Source organism: Giraffa tippelskirchi, chromosome 9, assembly GCF_054371585.1.
Source record: "Giraffa tippelskirchi isolate mGirTip1 chromosome 9, T2T-mGirTip1v1.2.pri, whole genome shotgun sequence".
NCBI classification, from domain to species: domain Eukaryota; kingdom Metazoa; phylum Chordata; class Mammalia; order Artiodactyla; family Giraffidae; genus Giraffa; species Giraffa tippelskirchi.
The window spans coordinates 163142079-163164233 of NC_137283.1; the positions used below are offsets into that span (position 1 = coordinate 163142079).

The window sequence follows — 22155 nt, forward strand, 5'->3', positions numbered from 1 at the left end:
GGACCAGGTAAATTCATAGAGACAAAGCAGATTAATGGCTTCCAGGAGCTGAGGAAAAGGAGAATGAGGAGTTATTTGCTTTGTGGGATGAGAGTTTCTGGCTTGAGAAGTAGACAGGGGTGATGGTTGCACACATTGTGAGTATCATTAATGCCACTGGATTATATACTTGATATGCTTAAAATGGCAAATTCTGTGTTATTTATGTTTTACCACGTTGAAAAAGTAGAAAAAAAAGTAAAGTTAGAACTTCAGAAATTTTAAACTATAGATATTTCATCGTGTTACATAGCTGTTTTCCAACAATAAATTTAAGTGTTGTCTTTGAATCAATGCTATATTCTAGTGTTATGCAGTTAAACCTTACAAAGTACTTCTACTTTACATAAGTAATTATCATACATTTAATACAACAAAAGTGAAACTCTAGTAAGTATCAAACAGGAGAGTAAAGTACTAAAAGATTTTGGGTGCTAAAAACATGGTTAATGAAAAAGTTCTTATCTTTTACTGTTTATAACACAAATTCTCCTTTTTCTTGGGGCCAATAAATCCAGTGATACAACTGATGTTCAGTCAAAAATAATCTCAACATTTTTTCATTGATATTCAATATATATAGTCCATTTCACAAAAATAATCTTCAAAGTCTAATAATAACTGTTGAATAGACACAGAATTTTCAAAGAACTTTCACATATCTTCACTTAAAAAATATAAAATCATACATTGTCAAATTGTTGCTTCAGGTTGGTATGCCATTTCACTAAAGCACTCAAAATCACAGGCTATCAGTTGTCATTACTCGGTGATTTTAATTATTTAAAATAATTATTCAGAGTACTACTGAATACTCTGTGAATTATTCAATAAATTACCATCCTCAGGGATGGTTAGGTGGAAAAGGCAATGGAAACTCATACTTTTAGATGCAGAAAAGAAAAAAACAAGCATATCGTTATGACTTCAGAGAACAGGCTGCATGCTCGCAGCACCAGACAAGGCACAGAACTTATACGTATTAATTAATTCTGCTGGGGACTAAAGTCACAACTGCATGATTGCACAACAGAATGGTATTACTGAGAAAGCAAATGATTTATTTCAATGAATTCAATTCAATTATTAGTTAAGCACTCGATTTAAATCTCTTATATATAATTATGTAGTTGAATTAGATTAATAAAGAAACAAAACCCAGTCCATGTTTACCCTGCAGAGAGCCTCAGGGATGTAAAATCCAATTTGAGAAATTCTATAAGGTACTGAAAGATATGAGACTCATTAAAGAGAGAGCTCTCTTGACAAAGCAAGTTAGAGTCTCCAGATACAAAAGGCACAGAATAGAAGTAAGCTGATAGCTGATCTGACGTCAAGAAAACAAAGTAATGTTCACACTCTGATGATGCCCATAACAGTGGTACAAATTCAACATTAGATTCCTTCTTAAAGCTTCCTTGTATCACACTTTTGTGACATAATATGTTTCCTATCCTAACTTTCTATTTGCTCTTCACCTCTGCTTTCTCTTCAATGATCTATGATGATGACAGCAAAATCTGAATCAAGACTCTTAGTATATTTTTGATCTCTAGTTTGGAAATTCTTCCATCACCTCAAGCTCCATCTTGACTCAAAACTCTGTGAGTCATCTCCTTCCCACTTATTCCCAAAGTGGTTTTAACTCTCTGTTTCCTGTTACTACTATTCTCCGTTCTTCCAGAAACCCAGGCTGAAAACATAAAGTCATAATTGACTCACTGTCACCTCATTTCATCTTAGTGCATATTATACATAAAAGTCCTATTTGCCAAATTACATATCAGATCAAGGACCTCTATCTGAGATACACAAAGAATGCTTAAAACTCAACAAGAAAAAAAAAACAATTATAAATGAATCAAAGAGCTGACACTTTGCCAAAAGAAGATACAGATATGGCAAATAAGAATATGAAAAGATGATCATTTGTCACTAGTGAGTTAAACAAAAATGAGATTCCACTATCTATTAGAACGGTTACAATCCAAAAAACTGACTAATACAAACAATACAGAGAGAAACGGCACCTCATCTACTATTTGCTTAGTTCATTGCCATTGGACAGGATGAATACTTAATTTGTTCCCCTTTACTGACCAGTTTTTACCGTGAGTTGGCTCGGGAGCGTACTCCTGTAGGTGAAGGACTGAGCATTTCACTACTATGAACCCATGCATGCGTGCTCAGCCTCTCAGTCCTGTCTGACTCTTTGCGACCCCATGGACTGTAGCCCACTAGGCTCCTCTGTCCGTGGGATTCTCCAGGCAAGAATCTTGGAGTGGGTTGCCACGGCCTCCTCCAGGGGATCTTCCTGACCCAGGGATCAAACTTGAGTCTCCTGTGTCTCCTGCATTGCAGGTGGATGCTTTGCCACTGAGCTACCAGGGAAGCCCAGATATCTCACGAGAAATGTACAAGCTACTGCATTCTAAAGTCACTTGGAATGTTCTTCTCTGATTAGGTCACTGACTCAATACACATTTAGGTTCACTTCAGATGTATCTGTAAATATGTCTTTATGACAAACTGTTATTCTAAAAATGGGTATCTAAACGCTGAAGAATTTTTTTAAATTTGGAATCTTACCACTTTAAGATTCATAAAAATTAGAAAGTCACCTTCAAATCAGAGGCTGAAGGACTATAGTTTTTCTCAAGAGGAATACTTTTAAATTAATTATAAGTACTGAAGGATCTATTGTTAGAAACAGGAAAAAACCCACAATTTTTCAAGTATTAATCTGCTATCTTAATTTGCAGATAAAATTTCTATTATATATTTGTATTCTTTTACTTACTCCTTGGAAGGAAAGTTATGAGCAACATAGACAGCATATTAAAAAGCAGAGACATTACTGTGTCAACAAAGGTCCATCTAATCCAGGCTATGGTTTTTCCAGTAGTCATGTATGGATGTGAGAATTGGACTATAAAGAAAGCTGACCACTGAAGAACTGATGCTTTTGAGCTGTGGTGTTGGAGAAGACTCTTGAGAGTCCCTTGGACTGCAAGGAGATCCAACCAGTCCATCCTAAAGGAGATCAGTCCTGGGTGTTCATTGGAAGGTCTGATGTTGAAGCTGAAACTCCAACACTTTGGCCACCTCATGCAAAGAGTTGAGTCATTTGAAGAGACCCCGATGCTGGGAAAGATTGAGGGCAGGAGGAGAAGGGGACGACAGAGGATGAGATGGCTGGATGGCATCACCGACTCAATGGACATGGGTTTAGGTGGGCTCTGGGAGTTGGTGTTGGACAGGGAGGCCTGGTGTACTTCAGCTCATGGGGTCGCAAAGAGTCGGACACGACTGAGTGACTGAACTGAACTGAACTGATTGTTTTTTCAAAAGCAGTGAAAACCACATGTCAGGAGCCCAGCACCCTCCCACCACCCACCGCTGTTGCTGAGCTGTGGTTCCTGAGCCCCCATTCCACACTGCCCTTATGTTACCCTAACTCAGGTCTTCTCTACCTTAAAAGAACTCTTTTCTCTCAGGCACGGTATCTTGCCATCAAGTCTTCTCCTGCCCCATTATCCAAGTACTCAACAGAGTTAGTTACTGAGTAGCTAATCTCAACTGGATTAGAAGAAACCATATATTTCAAAATTCTAAGGTATACATTACTAATAATCTTTTCTCTGACTCATCACAATAATTGTCTTAACCTCATATTTTCCCATATGCCTACTCCAGGTGTGAAGAATAAATAAATAATTTTCAGCTTCTTAAAGTCTTCATGGAACTGCTAGATAGCTTTTGATTAAAAACAAGCAACCAGAAAAAAAAAAACAAACACTCTCATGCTATTAAACATTGCACTGTAGTCCTTCAACTGTCAGAGAACAACCTGAACTGCGAGGGGCTGAAACGCGCATCACCATGAGGAGTCGGTGAACCACGACAAATGATTAGCTGAGAGAACACACGATTCTCGGCGGACATTATTAATGCTTAATCCGACCAATGTTAAGTAGAAAAGGCAAAAAATTTTGCATTGACTTCTTTTTTTCTGTTTTCTTTTTTTTCCAGGGGACGAAACTAGAATCAACATTTTAGGAAGCCAAATTGTATTGCAACTTCAGGCAGAAATGTTTAGGGAACAAAAGCCCTGGGACTGGGTGTGGGGGTTCGGGACAGGGAGCCCGGGGGGCTCCCCCTCACAGTCTGAGAGGTCACCGCACTCTCACACTGCCCAGGAGACAGGGGCCGAGAGTCTACGGCTTCCCTGGTGGTTGTGGTTAAGAATGCCGCTTGCGGTGCACAGGACGCGGGGTGGATCCCGGGTCTGAGAAGACGCCACGCGCCGCGGAGCCACAGCTCCAGGGGCGCGCGCTGCAGAGGCCGCGCCTCAACGAGAGAGTCCCTGAGCCGCCGCTAAGATCGACCACAGCCAAACAAACACACACGTGCGCTTTTAAAAAGACCATTGAAAACATATGTTTTAAGAAGCAAACCTTCTAAGTGTATCGGAACAACATCTGTCAAGTTAAAACAAAACAAGGTATCTCATGTCATGCTAAGCAGCGGTGGGCGGTCACATTGCTCAACAGCAAGGCTTTGCTGAAAATTGTGTGTGCGCCTGCCTGTTCGCACAAGTTTCAGGGGATCATTCTTCTGGGTTGCATATATATGTTCCTATGCACAACCTTCTTTATTTAGCCAAAATCAAGCGCAGTTTAGCAGGGGAATGAGCTTAAAGTCAGGCAAATGTGCTTTCTGAATCCTGCACTGAGCTTTGTACACCTTCCCCTTCTCTCTGTCTCTATTTCTGTCTCTCTCTCTCCCATCTCTACTCCAACCACATGATCTCCTTCCTTAACAGAAGGATACAACAGCTAGAACATCAGTTAGTCACTGTCTGCCCCTCCCCACAACACTTCTCAGTATATGATTCCAGGCTACAGGGTGATGTGTATTATAAAAGTTGGCTTAAAACTCAACATTCAGAAAACTAAGATCATGGCATCTGGTCCCATCACTTCATGGGAAATAGATGGGGAAACAATGGAAACAGTGGCAGATTTTACTTTTGGGGGCTCCAAAATCACTGCAGATGGTGACTTCAGCCATGAAATTAAAAGACATTTGCTCCTTGGAAGAAAAGTTATGACCAACCTAGACAGCATATTAAAAAGCAGAGACATTATTTTGCCAACAAAGATCCGTCTAATCAAAGCTATGGTTTTTCCAGTCGTTGTGTGTGGATGTGAGAATTGGACTATAAAGAAAGCTGAGCACAGAAGAATTGATGCTTTTGAACTGTGGTGTTGGAGAAGACTCTTGAGAGTCCCTTGGACTGCAAGAAGATCCAACCAGTCCATCCTAAAGGAAATCAGCCCTGAATATTCATTGGAAAGACTGATGCTGAAGCTGAAACTCCAATACTTTGGCCACCTGATGGGAAGAACTGACTCATAGGAAAAGATCCTGATGCTGGGAAAGATTGAAGGCAGGAGGAGAAGGGGACAACAGAGGATGAGATGGTTGGATGGCATCACTGACTCAATGGACATGACTTTGAGTAAATTCCGGGAGTTGGTGATGGACAGGGAGGCCTGGCGTGCAGTAGTCCATGGGGTCGCAAAGAGTCGGATACGACTGAGTGACTGAACTGAACTGGACTGATTGGACTCCAGCCTCTGCGGGTAGACAACAAGCTCCACGAGGGCAGTAGCTGGCCTGTGTCATTCTCCACCATCCACAGAGCATGGTTCCTGGCTCCAAGCAGGACAGACATGACACGCCCGCCTGAGACTGCTCTGAGGGCCTGCCTGCAGGCTTGGTCCTTGGCTGGCACTGGGGAACTTGGCTTGGAGCGTGATGCCAGTGAGGTGCTGGGCCCAGACTGCTTGTGCAAACAATGTGATTTATGCCAAACACCTGCTTCCATTCTGGGAGTCTGTATTCTGGACACACAGAGTGTGCCTATGTGAGGAGGCCCCAGCAAGAACGCCGGTGCTCAGTCTCTAGTGAGCTTCCCTAGTCAGCAGTATTGCACACACGTCATCACAGTCGTTGCTGGGGGCAATCAGACGAGTCCTGTGTGACTCTCTGGGGGAGGACTCCCCGCTCTTCACCCTGTGCACCATCCCCTTGGCTGGTTCGGCACTGCAGCCTCTCCTGCCATAAGAAATCTTGACCGTAAGCATGACTACGTGTCCCGGAGCCCCAGCAAATCACTGAGCTTAGAAGCAGTCTTGGGAATCCCCAGCACAGGGACCATCAACAATAATGGATGAATCCATAGACGTCGTTTGTCTTACGTGACATCGCAGATGTGCAGCCGTGCGGCTGCAAACTGTGCCCAGTCCTGCAAGATCACAGAGGCACCCAGGTCGGAAAGCAAGCGTCCCCGCACGGGGCCCCGCCTCTCAGCGGCCCACGCCCCCCACTCCTCCTCCCTGACAGGGGATGAGATGCATTTCTTTCTTTCACACTACTTTCCTGTTTCTTGTCCCACTGAAACGGTTTAAATATACTGTTTTCTGAAAAACAAGAATCTTTTTTTTTATTTTCCAAACATGCTTTTCTAATTTAGACACCCTTCAATCCACCTCTAACAAAGCTCCAAGTCTGGAAATAGATCCTTGTATGTACCATAATATGAACCCTTTAAGTCAAAGATCTTCCCCACAATGCACTGCTGTACAAGAGCTTATAAACATAAGGACTTACAGAGCAGTTCCTTCTTCCATTTATTAAATAAGGGAAGGGGGCAGTGGGCTATAATGTTCATTTCCTTTGGGCTCCTTTATTTAAAAAGGCAGAGTCCCTTATACACAATGAATAGAGGTTATCCCATAAGAGATACAATTGGTTTTCAGTATCATTAAAATGACCCGAAAATGATAACGAAAATGAACAGATGAGATGCATTTTTGGATTTCTGTCAAACCCCATAGCAAATGATACCATTCTTTTTAACCAAAGAGGAAAAACAGGGAGGAGAGTGAAAACAAATGCCATGTTATTTCCCACAGAAAACCCTAAAATTCATGGGACCCATTCCCAACGAGCCCAAGCAAAGTTGATAGAGAACAATAAAGCTGGAGACACCACAATCCCTGATTTCAAAAGTTATTACAAAGTTATAGTAATAAAAACAGTATGGTACTGACATAAAAGACTTCCCAGGCAGCTCAGCAGTAAAGTATCCACCTGCAATGCCGGAGATGCAGGAAATGCAGGTTTGATCCCTGGGTCAGGAAGATTCTCTGGAGAAGGAAGTGGGAACCCACTTCAGTATTCTTGCTTGGAAAAGCCCATGGACAGAGGAGCCTGGGGGTGTACAGTCCATGGTGTTGCAAAGAGTCAAACATGACTGAACACTCACTCACTGACAGATAAACAGACCAATGAGCCAGAATGAAGAGCCCAGATATAAACCTTCAAATACGGAATCAACTAATATTTGATGAGAGAGTCAAGAAGACTCAATGGGGGGAAAGATAGTCTCTTAGATAAACAGTGTTGGGAAAGCTGGGTGACCACAAGCATGAGAACTGAACGGACCCCCATCTCACACCACTCATGAATTAACTCAAGATTGGAGTTAAGACTTAAACGCAAGACGGGAAACGATAAAACTCCTAGAGGAACACACAGGTAAAAGCTCCCTGACGTGATGTGAGCAAAGTTGTTCAGGACGACATGAGTGACGAGAGCAAAAATAAAAAGGGGGACTGCACCCGACTAGGAAGCTTCTGCACATCAGAAACAATCCGCAAACAAAGAGGCAACCTACAGAACTGGAGAAAAACATCCATCTGATAAATGGTTGATATCCACAACGTGTGAGGAATTCATCCGCCTCAATGGCAAAAAAAAAAAAATCCAATTGAAAAATGAGCATAGGACTTGAAGAGACATGTTTCCAAAGAAGACATACAAAGGATGAATAGATGAGTATATACAAAGGTACCAAACATCACTAATAACCAGGTAAATGAAAATCAAAAGCACAGTGAAGCTGCACCTCACACCTGTTAGTTTGGCTCTCGTCAAAACGACAAGAGGTAACGTGATTATACTCAAGCACTGCTGGTGGGAATGCAAGCTGGTGCTGCCAGCATGGAAAACAGTATGAAGGGTCCGTGAAAAGTTAAAAACAGAACTCATACGATCCAGCAGCCGTACACCTGGGCATATATCTGGAGGAGATAAGATCGCTATCTTTAAGAGATGTATCTGGGGGACTGGCAGTCCAGTGGTTAGGACCCCCCCTTCTATCCAGGCGCACAGGTTGGATCTCAGATCAGGGAACTAACATCCTGAAAGCCACAGGGTATTGACATAAAAAAGAAGAAGAAGAAGAGATATATCTGTGCTGCCTTTTTTTACACAGATTCATTAAAACAATTTATTTTTTTATTTTTAATTGCAGGATAATTGCTTTACAATGTTGTATTAGTTTCTACCATACGACAACGTGAATTAGCCATAAGTATACATGTGTCCCCTCCCTTTTGAGCCTGCCTCCCAACCCGCCCTATCCCACACCTCTAAGTTGTCACAGAGCACCAGCTGAATTTCCTGTCTTACGTAGCAACTTCTTGCTAGCTACCTACTTCACATATGGTAACGTATATGTCTCAGTGTCACTCTCTGAATTCATCCCAGCCCCCTTTTCCCCCCGTGTCCACAGGTCTGTTCTCTATGTCTGGGTCTCTATTCCTCCCCTGCAAACAGGTTTATCAGTACCATTTTTCTAGATTCCATATATATGCATTAATACAGGATATTTGTTTTTCTCTTTCTTTCTGACTTATTTCACTGTATAATAAGCTCGAGGTTCATCCACCTCACTAGAACTGACTCAAATTCATTTCTTTTTATGGCTGAGTAGTATTCCATTACATATATGTACCACAACTTCTTTATCCATTCATCTGTCAATGGGCATCTAGGTTGTTTCTATGTCCTGACTGTTGCAAACAGTGCTACAATGAACGTGAGCACGTGTCTTTTTGAATTATGGTTTTCTCAATGTATATGTCCATAACAGGATTGCTGGGTCATATAATTTTATTCCTAGTTTGTTGTCTTCTTTGCAGCACTATTCATAATTACCGAATCATGGAAACAACCTTCGGGTCTGTCTATCTTAGATGAATGGATAAAAAAGATCACACACACACATACACACACAAGCACGCACACACGCACACACACACAATGGAATATTATTCAGCCATAAAAAGGAAAGAGAGCCTGCCTTTGTGACAACATGGATGAAACTTGAAGGCATTATGCTGCATTAAATAAGTAAGACAGAGAAAGACTAATACTGTATGATTTCATTTGCATATGGAATCTAAATAAATCAGATTCAAAGGGAAAGTATTGGAGGCTGCCGGGGGCTGGTGGCTGGGGACCTGGGAGATGTTGGTCAATGGTGGTGTGTGTTAGTCACTCAGCCATGTCCGACTCTTTGCAACCCCATGGACTGTAGCCCCCCAGGCTCTTCTTTCCATGGGATTCTCCAGGCAAGAATACTGGAGTGGGTTGCTAGTCCCTTCTCCAGGGGATCTTCCTGACCCAAGGATCGAACCTGGGTCTCCAGCACCGGAGGCAGATTCTTTACCATCTGAGCCACCAGGGAAGCCCTTTGGTCAATGGTTACAAACTCCCAACTATAAGATGAAATAGTGAATAAATCCTGGGGATCTAATATACAGTGTTGTGACTGTAATTAACAGTACTATATTATATACTTTAAAGTTGTTGAGAGTAGATCTTAGAAGTTATCAGTACACACACACACACAAAGGTAATTAAGTAGGGGGGTGGAGGTGTTAAGTAACTTGATTGTGGTAATAATTTCTCAATATATGAGTATCTGAAGTCATCACGTTGTATACCTTAAGGATACATAAACATCAATAATACTTCCATAAAGCTGAGGAAAGTTTTAAATGTCTTATAATAATTATTCTTGCATTCTAATTATCTATTTGTATAACCTAAATAATTTCTTCCACCCAAGTACATTCTTACTGAAAGAAGATTTGTCTATGACCTAAAAAGGAGTCATTTAAGGAAACTTAATTGAATATACCACTAGGATTTTGACTTACATAATTGATTATTCATTCCAAGTGAATTCACAGCCTGGGGAGGGTGACTTGGCTGCAAAGAAGATACTGTTTCCATCGTTTGTAATTTGCATTTATCAGAAGGCAAATTCTTCACTGTTGTATCTCTAAACCAAAGTGAAATTACATGTTTTCTCTTAGCCGAGGGTTATCTCTGAGAGTTTCTTGAATTGAGAAAGCTGAATTTTTATTAAGTTGCTCAAAGTGATAGGATACAGATGAAAACAATGATTTTGGAGTAGAATTACACGAGTAAGCTTCACGATGCAAACCTGTACCCTTCTCATGACTCAGAAAACAACAGCACCAAAGTGAAGCCTAACATGGAAGCAGACCCTCAGCCCCAGGCTATGGAGTGTAGAGGGATTAGGACTCTCACCTCTTTAACTCAAGCTCAGCTAGAAATTCAGAGTAAACTGGTGGGCCATCTTGGTCCTCCAGAGTTTGAGTCACTGTAAGCTCAAGCACAGGCTTATGTTCCTTTAGCAAGTCACTACAATTCCTAGGCCTTACTGTCCTTACTAACAAAGATGGTGGCAATCACTGTTCCTACTCCACAGGGATACAACACACGGAAAGATCTGCACATACGTTTTGTTACTAATGGAAAATTATTTAGTAACATCCACCGTCATCAAAACAGTGGGCACCTTTACATCAAGAAACATTAGGAGATTTAAGATTTTTACAGATATCTAGTTATGCTCCTGTTTAAATGTAAGTCAACTTCACAAAACCTGTATTTACCTGTATTTAAGGAACATTTCATCTAGGTGTGTTTCAGAATAGTAAAACATTTTACACCTACCCCCATCACTTCATGGCAGATAGATGGGGAAACAGTGGCTGACTTTATTTTTCTGGGCTCCAAAATCACTGCAGATGGTGACTGCAGCCATGAAATTAAAAGATGCTTACTCCTTGGAAGAAAAGTTATGACCAACCTAGATAGCATATTAAAAAGCAGAGACATTACTTTGCCAACAAAGGTCCATCTAGTCAAGGCTATGGTTTTTCCAGTGGTCATGTATGGATGTGAGAGTTGGACTATAAAGAAAGCTGAGTGCCGAAGAATTGATGCTTTTGAACTGTGGTGTTGGAGAAAACTCTTGAGAGTCCCTTGGACTGCAAGGAGATCCAACCAGTCCATCCTAAAGGAGATCAGTCATGGGTGTTCATTGGAAGAACTGATGTTGAAGCTGAAACTCCAATACTTTGGCCACCTGATGGGAAGAACTGACTCATTGGAAAAGACCCTGATGCTGGGAAAGATTGAAGGCAGGAGGAGAAGGGGACGACAGAGGATGAGATGGCTGGATGACACCACCGACTCGATGGACATGGGTTTGGGTGGACTTAGGGAGTTGGTGATGGACAGGGAGGCCTGGTGTGCTGGGGTTCATGGGATCGCAAAGAGTCAGACACCACTGAGCAACTGAACTGAACTGAACTGATGAGTTCTTAAATTGATACAATGTTTAGCTACCACCTCATTAACTAGAATGTGCATTTGAACACTGACCTCAAACGAACCAAACAGGTCTAATCTGAGAGCTTCTAGGCAGGATCACGTAGGAATGGCTAACAGAGGCTGGATTGTGCCGATTAAACAGTGGAGAGTCAGAGGAACAGGGAGGCGATGGACAAGTATACAGGACGCGGCACGGTGTGCAAAGGGTAAAACATCAGCTGAAGACATATCTGTGAGTGAACTCGAGAGCTGTCTTGAAGGAAGTGGTCGATGAACCAGAAGATGGGCAAAAAAATAGGAAAGGAGTAAGCAGCCTAGGGATAAAAACAGAAGTAACTCAAGAGAGTTCACTGCTTTTGCCTTGAAGACAGCTCAAATGGGCAAAGCTCTGTCTTTGAATGATGGTGACACAGCTCAAATGGCTCAAGAGTTGGGAAAGCTGATTTGGATTAAAGGCACAAGGACTGAGTAGTTATGACTTTGGAAAGTAGCAGGGGAATCAGTATGTCATTAATATGCTGCACAAGGTATTAATAGCATTAATCAAATGACTGAGATCAAATCCTGTCACCTGAAAGGGAATGTGGCTTCTCAAATGTCAGGCAAGAGATAAACCTAACACTAAATAAACACATTCTGCTCTTACCCACAATACCTATGATGACTCTGGACAAACACTTCAGCTGCCAAAGGACAAGTACAACCTACACATTTAAAGCAACAATAACAAGAAAAAAGCAAAATTTACCACTATATACTGAGATTTTCACTAAAGTATTTGATTAAAAATGTTAAAAAACTAATAAATGCTCCCACAGAAATAAACCTTATATTAATAGTAGTATATAATGTTTTCAAAAAACTTTAAAATATATGGAAAGGAATGAAAATAGATTTCTTGTGATGCAATTTAACCTGGTGTAATAAAAAAGAATAAAGGAGAAAAGAGAAATACAAAAAAGAGACTGATATACCAAATATACAGGTAGACTTTTAATTAATAACCTCAATGTTCACTCTTTTAAAACAGGGATTTTTACAAGACTAGCAGAGTGACAACTGTAATTTCTTATGGTCACTTAAAACCCTGGTGAAATACATTTTTAAGTATTCACATCAGCACTTTCATTTATCTCAGTTTAAAACAATTATGTTATAAAAGTGAAAGTATACAGAAGCCCATCGCTTAGGGATTTCTATAAGCCATCCCTTTTTACTTGTCAAAGGAGATTTTTTTTAAATCAAGTATTCACTTACATATTTGAAACAAAAAATCCAAGAATATAAAATCTTTCTTAAAATGACTTAGAGGCATACTTTTCCTTTCTTTCTTAAAAAACTTAAGCTTCTTAATTTTTTTTATAACAACTCAGTCCAGAAATGGTATTTTCTACATGTTCTCTATAAAGTAAATCACTATTTATACACCTCTATTCAATGGAATACATTTAAAAATATTATTAAAGTCTTACTGTGTCAGGCATTCTATTGTGTTTTAGGGTCAATCTGGAAATTCAAAAACAAGTAGGAAGATGCATAGTCAGACAGATAATCATGCTTCATAGTTGAGACAGTTCATTAACTGAACACAGATTCTGGCTCACACGAATTCTAAACACTGAGATCCATTTATTCACTCAATAAATGTCTACTGAGTGACTATTATGAACCAGGCATATCTATGTGGTTGATACACACAATAAACAAACAATATCATTAACCTATGGAGTTTTAAAATTCTGTTTAATGTCAGGTAATGTCAGCCAAAGGAAACTCAGTTCAGTTCAGTTCAGTCGCTCAGTCATGTCCGACTCTCTGCGACCCCATGAATTGCAGCACGCCAGGCCTCTCGGTCCATCACCAACTCCCGGAGTCTACCCAAACCCATGTTCATCGAGTTGGTGATGCCATCCAATTATCTCATCCTCTGTCGTCCCCTTCTCCTCCCGCCCGCAATCCTACCCAGCATTAGGGTCTTTTCCAATGAGTCAACCCTTCGCATGAGGTGGCCAAAGTATTGGAGTTTCAGCTTCAACATCAGACCTTCCAATGAACACCCAGGATTGATCTCTTTTAGGATGGATTGATTGGATCTCCTTGCAGTCCAAGGGACTCTCAAGAGTCTTCTCCAACACCACAGTTCAAAAGCATCAATTCTGCGGCGCTCAGCTTTCTTCACCGTCCAACTCTCACATCCATACATGACTACTGGACCATAGCCTTGACTAGACGGACTTTTGTTGGCAAAGTAATGTCTCTGCTTTTAAATGTGCTATCTAGGTTGGCCATAACCTTCCTTCCAAGGAGTAAGCGTCTTTTAATTTCATGGCTGCAGTCAACATCAGCAGTGATTCTGGAGCCCAAAAAAATAAAGTCTGACACTGTTTCCACTGTTTCCCCATCTATTTCCCATGGAGTGATGGGACCAGATGCCATGATCTTAGGTTTCTGAACGTTGAGCTTTAAGCCAACTTTTTCACTCTCCTCCTTCACCTTCATCAAGAGGCTCTTTAGTTCTTCTTCACTCTCTGCCATAAGGGTGGTGTCATCCGCATATCTGAGGTTATGGATATTTCTCCCGGCAATCTTGATTCCAGCTTGTGTTTCTTCCAGCCCAGCGTTTCTCATGATGTACTCTGCATATAAGTTAAATAAGCAGGGTGACAATATACAGCCTTGACGGACGCCTTTTCCTATTTGGAACCAGTCTGTTGTTCCATGTCCAGTTCTAACTGTTGCTTCCTGACCTGCATACAGGTTTCTCAAGAGACAGGTCAGATGGTCTGGTATTCTCATCTCTTTCAGAATTTTCCACAGTTTATTGTGATCCACACAGTCAAAGGCTTTGGCATAGTCAATAAAGCAGAAATAGATGTTTTTCTGGAACTCTCTTGCTTTTTCGATGATCCAGCGGATATTGGCAATTTGATCTCTGGTTCCTCTGCCTTTTCTAAAACCAGCTTGAACATCTGGAAGTTCACAGTTCACGTATTGCTGAAGCCTGGCTTGGAGAATTTTGAGCATTACTTTACTAGCATGTGAGATGAGTGCGATTGTGCAGTAGTTTGAGCATTCTTTGGCATTGCCTTTCTTTGGGATTGGAATGAAAACTGACCTTTTCCATTCCTGTGGCCACTGCTGAGTTTTCCAAATTTGCTGGCATATCGAGTGCAGCACTTTCACAGCATCACCTTTGAGGATTTGAAATAGCTCAACTGGAATTCCATCACCTCCACTAGCTTTGTTCGTAGTGATGCTTTCTAAGGCCCACTTGACTTCACATTCCAGGATGTCTGGCTCTAGGTGAGTGATCACACCATCGTGATTATCTGGGTCATGAAGATCTTTTTTGTACAGTTCTTCGGTGTATTCTTGCTACCTCTTCTTAATATCTTCTGCTTCTGTTAGGTCCATACCATTTCTGTCCTTTATCGAGCCTATCTTTGCATGAAATGTTCCTTTGGTATCTCTAATTTTCTTGAAGAGATCTCTAGTCTTTCCCAATCTGTTGTTTTCCTCTATTTCTTTGCACTGATCGCTGAGGAAGGTTTTCTTATCTCTCCTTGCTATTCTTTTGAACTCTGCATTGAGATGGGAATATCTTTCCTTTTCTCCTTTGCTTTTCACTTCTCTTCTCTTCCCAGCTATCTGTAAAGCCTCCTCAGACAGCCATTTTGCTTTTTTGCATTTCTTTTCCATGGGGGTTTTCTTGATCCCTGTCTCCTGTACAATGTCACGAACCTCTGTCCATAGTTCATCAGGCACTCTGTCTATCAGGTCTAGTCCCTTAAATCTATTTGGCACTTCCACTGTATACTCATAAGGGATTTGATCTAGGTCATACCTGAATGGTCTAGTGGTTTTCCCTACTTTCTTCAATTTAAGTCTGAATTTGGCAATAAGCAGTTCATGATCTGAGCCACAGTCTGCTCCTGGTCTTGTTTTTGCTGACTGTATAGAGCTTCTCCATCTTTGGCTGCAAAGAATATAATCAGTCTGATTATGGTGTTGACTGTCTGGTGATGTCCATGTGTAGAGTCTTCTTTTGTGTTGTTGGAATAGGGTGTTTGCTATTACCAGTGCGTTTTTGTGGCAAAACTCTATTAGCCTTTGCCCTGCTTCATTCTGTACTCCAAGGCCAAATTTCCCTGTTATGCCAGGTGTTTCTTGACTTCCTACTTTTCCATTCCAGTCCCCTATAATGAAAAGGACATCTTTTTTGGGTGTTATTTCTAGAAGGTCTTGTAGGTCTTCATAGAACCGTTCAACTTCAGCTTCTTTGGCGTTACTGGTCGGGGCATAGACTTGGATTACTGTGATATTGAATGGTTTGCCTTGGAAACGAACAGAGATCATTCTGTCATTTTTGAGATTGCATCCAAGTACTGCATTTTGGACTCTTTTGTTGACCATGATGGCTACTCCATTTCTTCTAAGGGATTCTTGCCCACAGTAGTAGATATAATGGTCATCTGAGTTAAATTCACCCATTCCAGTCCATTTTAGTTCGCTGATTCCTAGAATGTTGACGTTCACTCTTGCCATCTCCTGTTTGACCACTTCCAGTTTGCCTTGATTCATGGACCTAACATTCCAGGTTCCTATGCAATATTGCTCTTTACAGCATTGGACTTTGCGTCTATCACCAGTCACATCCACAATTGGGTATCATTTTTGCTTTGGCTCCATCCCATCATTCTTTCTCGAGTTATTTCTCCACTGATCTCCATTAGCATATTGGGCACCTACTGACCTGGGGAGTTCATCTTTCAGTGTCCTATCCTTTTGCCTTTTCATACTGTTCATGGGGTTCTCAAGGCAAGAATACTGAAGTGGTTTGCCATGCCCTTCTCCAGTGGACCACAATCTGTCAGACCTCTCCACCATGACCCATCCGTCTTGGGTGGCCCCGCACGGCATGGCTTAGTTTCATTGAGATAGACAAGGCCGTGGTCCGTGTGATCAGATTAGCTAGTTTTCTGTAATTTTAGTTTTAGTGTGTCTGTTTCTCTTCAACAGAAACTAGTAACATTTAAAAAACAGTGAAGCAGTAGGACATGTCAAAGGTGACTCCACTATTCTGGCTTAGGTAATGGACACTCATATGAAATGCAGAAGTTAGTGAAAGATTTGTGAAAAAGAAAATGGTTTAGGATCTGCTAAATTGCAGCTGCCTATCAGAGTACCTATATGGTGATTTCCAGGAAAAAGCAGGAAATATAAATCTGCAGCTCAGAAGAAGGAAGTTCTGTAGAAGCTAAGAGGTGGACACTTGGAAGTCATTCATACTGGTAACAGATTTACAAATGGACAAGAGTTTCTAGGAATACTGCATTCCACCAGAAATGCTCATTCCCATCCCTATACTATTTTATAAATCATGGAAGGAAACTGTGTTATACACTGTCTCATTAGAAAAACTGAGTCATTCTAGAAAAATGTAAAACATGTACGTATAGGTTTCTGTCAACTGGATTGCATAGTAATTACTTGAAAAAATCCTTCTTTATATCATCTAGATTCAATACCACAGACATATTCACTTAAGTGACAGGTATAACTCTAAGATGCCCTCAAGACTTTTCTCCGGTGTATACACCCTGCATAATTTGCAGACTGTGAATACAATGGATTTTTACTCTCACGATTAAGTTATGTTACATTGTTCAGTTCAGTCAGTCTCTCAGTTGAGTCCGACTCTGCAACCCCATGGACTTCCCTGCCCATCAGCAACTCCTGGAGTTTACTCAAACTCATGTCCATGGAGTCAGTGATGCCATCCAGCCATCTCATCCCCTGTGGTCCCCTTCTCCTCCCACCTTCAATCTTTCCCAGCATCAAGGTCTTTTCCAATGAGTCAGTTCTTCGCATCAGGTGGCCAAAGTATTTGAGCTTCAGCTTCAGCATTAATCCTTTCAATGAATATTCATGACTGATTTCCTTTAGGATGGACTGGTTGGATCTCCTTGCAGTCCAAGGGACTCTCAAGAGTCTTCTCCGACACCACAGTTCAAAAGCGTCAATTCTTTGGCACTCAGCTTTCTTTATAGTCCAACTCTCACATCTGTACATGACCACTGGAAAAACCACAGATTTGACTAGATGGACCTTCGTTGGCAAAGTAATGTCTCTATGTTTTAATATGCTGTCTAGGTTGGGCATAACTTTTCTTCCAAGGAGCAAGGGTTTTTTAAGTTCATGGCTGCAGTCACCATCTGCTGTGATTTTGGAGTCCAAGAAAATAAAGTCTGTCACTGTTTCCATTGTTCCTCATCTATTTGCCATGCAGTGATGGGACCAGATGCCATGATCTTAGTTTTCTGAATGTTGAGCTTTAAGCCAACTTTTTCACGCTCCTCTTTCACCAAGAGGCTCTTTAGTTCTTTCTTCTTCGTTTTCTGCTGTAAGTGTGGTATCATCTGAATATCTGAAATTATTGATATTTCTCCTGGCAATCTTGATTCCAGCTTGTGCTTCTTCCAGCCCAGCATGATGTACTCTCCATTTAAGTTAAACAAGCAGGGTGACAATATACAGCCTTGACGTACTCCTTTCCCAATTGGGAACCAGTCTGTTGTTCCATGTCTAGTTCTAACTATTGCTTCTTGCCCTGCATACAGATTTCTTAGGAGGCAGGTCAGGTGGTCTGGTATTCCCATCTCTTTAAGAATTTTCTACAGTTTCTTGTGATCTACACAGTCAAAGGCTTTGGCATAGTCAATAAAGCACAAGTAGATATTTTTTCTGGAACTCTCTCTCTTTTTCGATGATGCAATGGATGTTGGCAATTTGATCTCTGGTTCCTCTGCCTTTTCTAAATCCAGCTTGAACATCTGGAAGTTCACGGTTCATGTTTTGTTGAAGCCTGGCTTGGAGAATTTTGAGCATTACTTTGCTAGTGTGTGAGATGAGTGCAATTGTGTGGGAGTTTGAGTATTCTTTGGCATTGCTTTTCTTTGGGATTGGAATAAAAACTGACCTTTTCTAGTCCTGTGGCCACTGCTGAGCTTTCCAAGTTTGCTGGCATATTGAGTGCAGCACTTTCACAGCATCATCTTTTAGGATTTGAAAGAGCTCAACTGGGATTTCATCACCTCCACTAGCTTTGTTCCTAGTGATGCTTCCTAAGGCCCATGTGACTTTGCATTCCAGGATGTCTGGCTCTAGGTGAATGATCACACCATCATGATCATCTGGGTTGTGAAGATGTTTTTTGCGTAGTTCTTCTGTGTATTTTTGCCACCTCTTCTTAACATCTTCTGCTTCTGTTAGGTCCATACCATTTCTGACCTTTCTTGTGCCCATCTTTGCACGGAACTCTGCATTCAAATGTTACATTGTAGATTGGCCTTAAAATAGGACAATTATCCAGTTGAGTCTGACCTAATGACATGAACCTTTGAAGAGCAAATAATTTTCTCTGCTGGTGGCAGAAGAGGAAGTCCAAGATTCAGACACAAGAAAGACCCAACTCAACTGCTGGCATGAAGATGGAGAGCCATGTGTCCAGGAATGAGTCAAACTCTAGGGGCTGAGCTGATGACCAGCAAGGGAACGGGTGCCTTGGTCCCACCACTACAGGGAGCTGAATTCTGCCAATGATGAGACTGAGTTTGGAAGCTGAACTCTCCCCAGAGCCTCCAGGTGAGAACTCAGCATGGTGAACACCTTAATTTAGGCCTGGTGACACCGTGAGCCAAAAAAAGAGTCACCCGACACCAGACTCGTGGTCCACAGCACTGCGAGCCAGTAAATGAGCATCGTGTTAAATCGTTAATTTGTGGCAATTTGTTATGCAAAAATAGCAATTCACCTTTGAAGGTTGGATTATTTTTCACATTAATCTCCTTAAAAGTAGAGGAGTAAGGTGAAATCGCTCAGTCATGTCCCACTCTTTGTGACCCCATGGACTGTAGCCTACCAGCCTCCTCCGTCCATGGGATTCTCCAGGCAAGAATACTGGAGTGAGTTGCCATTTCCTTCTCCAGGGGATCTTTATGACCCAGGGATCAAACCCCGGTCTCCCGCACTGCAGGCAGACGCTTTACCATCTGAGCCATTAGGGAAGCCCAGAGGAGTGTAAGAGTTCCCAAATTATGTGACCCATAACCAGTTTAACAAAATGCATAACTGTCAACTGTTGTTAAAGTTGTAACATTTTTTGTTTGTTTGTTTAACAGAAGTACAAACCCAGAAAAGTATATCACTACTTTCCCAAGCTCATATTAAACTCCAAAAGACACTAACAGTTCTGGGGAATACGTGCATGGTTCTGAGGAAGCACACCATCTGGTAGTGGGAATTCCTGAGAGGCCACAGTGTGGGAAAGCTAGCATTCATTTTCTTAGCTACTGTAACTCTCCCAGCAGACCACAACAGGCATCCCACCCAGGGTTCCCTGAAGAGCCGGCACAGAAGGCTCTACTAGCAATTCAGTCACACGGCACTGCACGCAGGAAGACACACTCCAGAAGGAGTAGCGTGAAGGGATGTATTAGTCAGCGCAGGCTGTTATAACAAAACAAGAACATCGTAGACTGGGCACCTTAAGTAACAGGCTTTTATTTGCTCACAGTTCTGGAGACTGGGCAACCCACAGTCAAGGTTCTCTCAGTGTTTGGTTCCTGGAGAGGCCTCCCTTCCAGCTGTCCTCACACACTGGAGAGAGAACGTTAGTTCCCTGGCATCCCCTCTTACAGGACACCAATCCCATGGGATTAGGAGCCTACTCTTGCAACCTCATTTAACCTTAACTACGTCCTTACTCCAAATACAGTCACATTCATGATTAGCGTTTCAACATACGGATTTTTGGGAAACATAATTCAGTCCACAGCAGCAGAGAGTCCCAAACCAAATATCTTAAATTCCTTCACTTGGTAGGATAATATTATCCAAAAAGTATTTTAAATTTACTCGAATTTTAATATAACAATGAGCATAAAAAAGTAGGCTGATATCATAAATTTAACTCTGAAAGGGGGTTAAATACCTAATTGAGTGAGGATAAGTGGTTACAAGGCTCAATTAGCAGACACAGCAGGTACGTAGGGAAGAGTCTGAGGGTGGAAGAGCCTGTGAACCATTAGACAGTCAGCAATGTCACTGGGAAAAAAGCTCATGGCTTCACTAGTGAATTATCTAAAATATTTACGAAGAAAATAATACCAATCCCATACGAAGTCAAGAGGGAAGATTTACCAATCATGTTATGAGGCATTTTACCCTGATACCAGACATAAATATGCCTCATGAGTGTAGAGCAAAAATCCTTAATAAAATATTAGCAATTAAATCCAACAACATGCAAAAGGTAATACGTATCACAATCAACAGGGTCTTATCCTAGGAATGTAAGGTTTGTACAACAACCAAAAATAAATTAACATAATATGCCAAGCGAATAAAGTATAAAAAAACCCAAATTACCTAAATTGATACAGGTAAAGTTACATGACAAAATACAACCACCACTCATGACATAAACTCTCAGCAAAGTAGAAACAGGAGACCTCCTCAACTAGATAAAAGGCATCTATAAAAAAAAATCGACAGCAAGAAACCATAGTTCATGGTGAAAAACTGAATTTGTTTCTAATACACAGGACAAAGATGTCTGCTCTCACCACTTTTGTTCAAAATTGCACTGAAGGTTCCAGTCCGTATAATAATGCAAAACAAAGAAAAATGCAATAACACAAGAAAAAAAGTAAAAGCGAACAGATTAGAAAGAAAGATGTAAAGCTGTCTTTATTCACAAACATACATAACCTTGTAGATAAAAAATACTAAAGAACCTATACAAAACTACCAGAACAAATAAGTACAAAATACAAATAAACATATGATATGTAATGTATATATGGATTAGAAGACCCAGTACAATTAAGGCATTCATTCTCTCCAAATTGATTTATAGTTTTTTATAAGAAATTGCTAAACTAATACAAAACTTTATACAGACTCAAGACCTAGAGTCTTGAGAAAAATCTTGACAGTCTTGAGAACACACTTCAAGAACAATGAAAATGAAAATGAAAAAAAGAGAAGACTTTCACCCCCGAGTTTGACACTGACAATAAAGCAGTGTATGTTACAAGCAAACAAATTAATTAATACACTCATGTTATGACATTCTACCTAAAATTGTTTAATCCATGCATTTCCAAAATAAGACTTTTCCAAAACCTTCTCCTTAACAGTTTCCATCATCTCTGTATGTGAAACTCCATTCTCACTTCTCAGGCCAAAATCTCTCTAGCCAGCCTAAGCTCCCCCTCAGTCCCTGAGCGCAGTCGGCCCTAAACCTAGAGTCCCCCCACTCAGCACCTTTACTCCTGCCGTCCAGGCTCCAGACACAGCTCGATGCACCTCCGCGTTTCAGCAGATGGTCCATCAATGGCTTCCCTGCGGCTACCCTCGCCTGCCTTCATGCTAGTCTTTACACAGCAACAGACCGACGCCGTGAAAATGTGAGTCAGATCACGATCCCATCACTGGGCTCCAGCACCTTCCCGAATCGTCAGAGTAGGAGCCCTTTCCCCAGAT

The 22155-nt window shown here is 41.2% G+C and overlaps 1 protein-coding gene and 1 long non-coding RNA gene across 33 annotated transcripts in view; both read right to left on the bottom strand.

The window, feature by feature from the left end:
• The window catches only part of PDE10A (phosphodiesterase 10A), a 344897-nt gene that overhangs the window by 139584 nt on the left and 183158 nt on the right, over positions 1-22155 (bottom strand). The window lies entirely within an intron of this gene.
• On the bottom strand, positions 18002-22019 carry LOC145521291 (uncharacterized). The gene is made up of 2 exons (XR_014065298.1): positions 21796-22019; positions 18002-21378 (listed from the first exon to the last, which is right to left on the bottom strand). It is a non-coding gene; the product is annotated as an uncharacterized LOC145521291 (long non-coding RNA).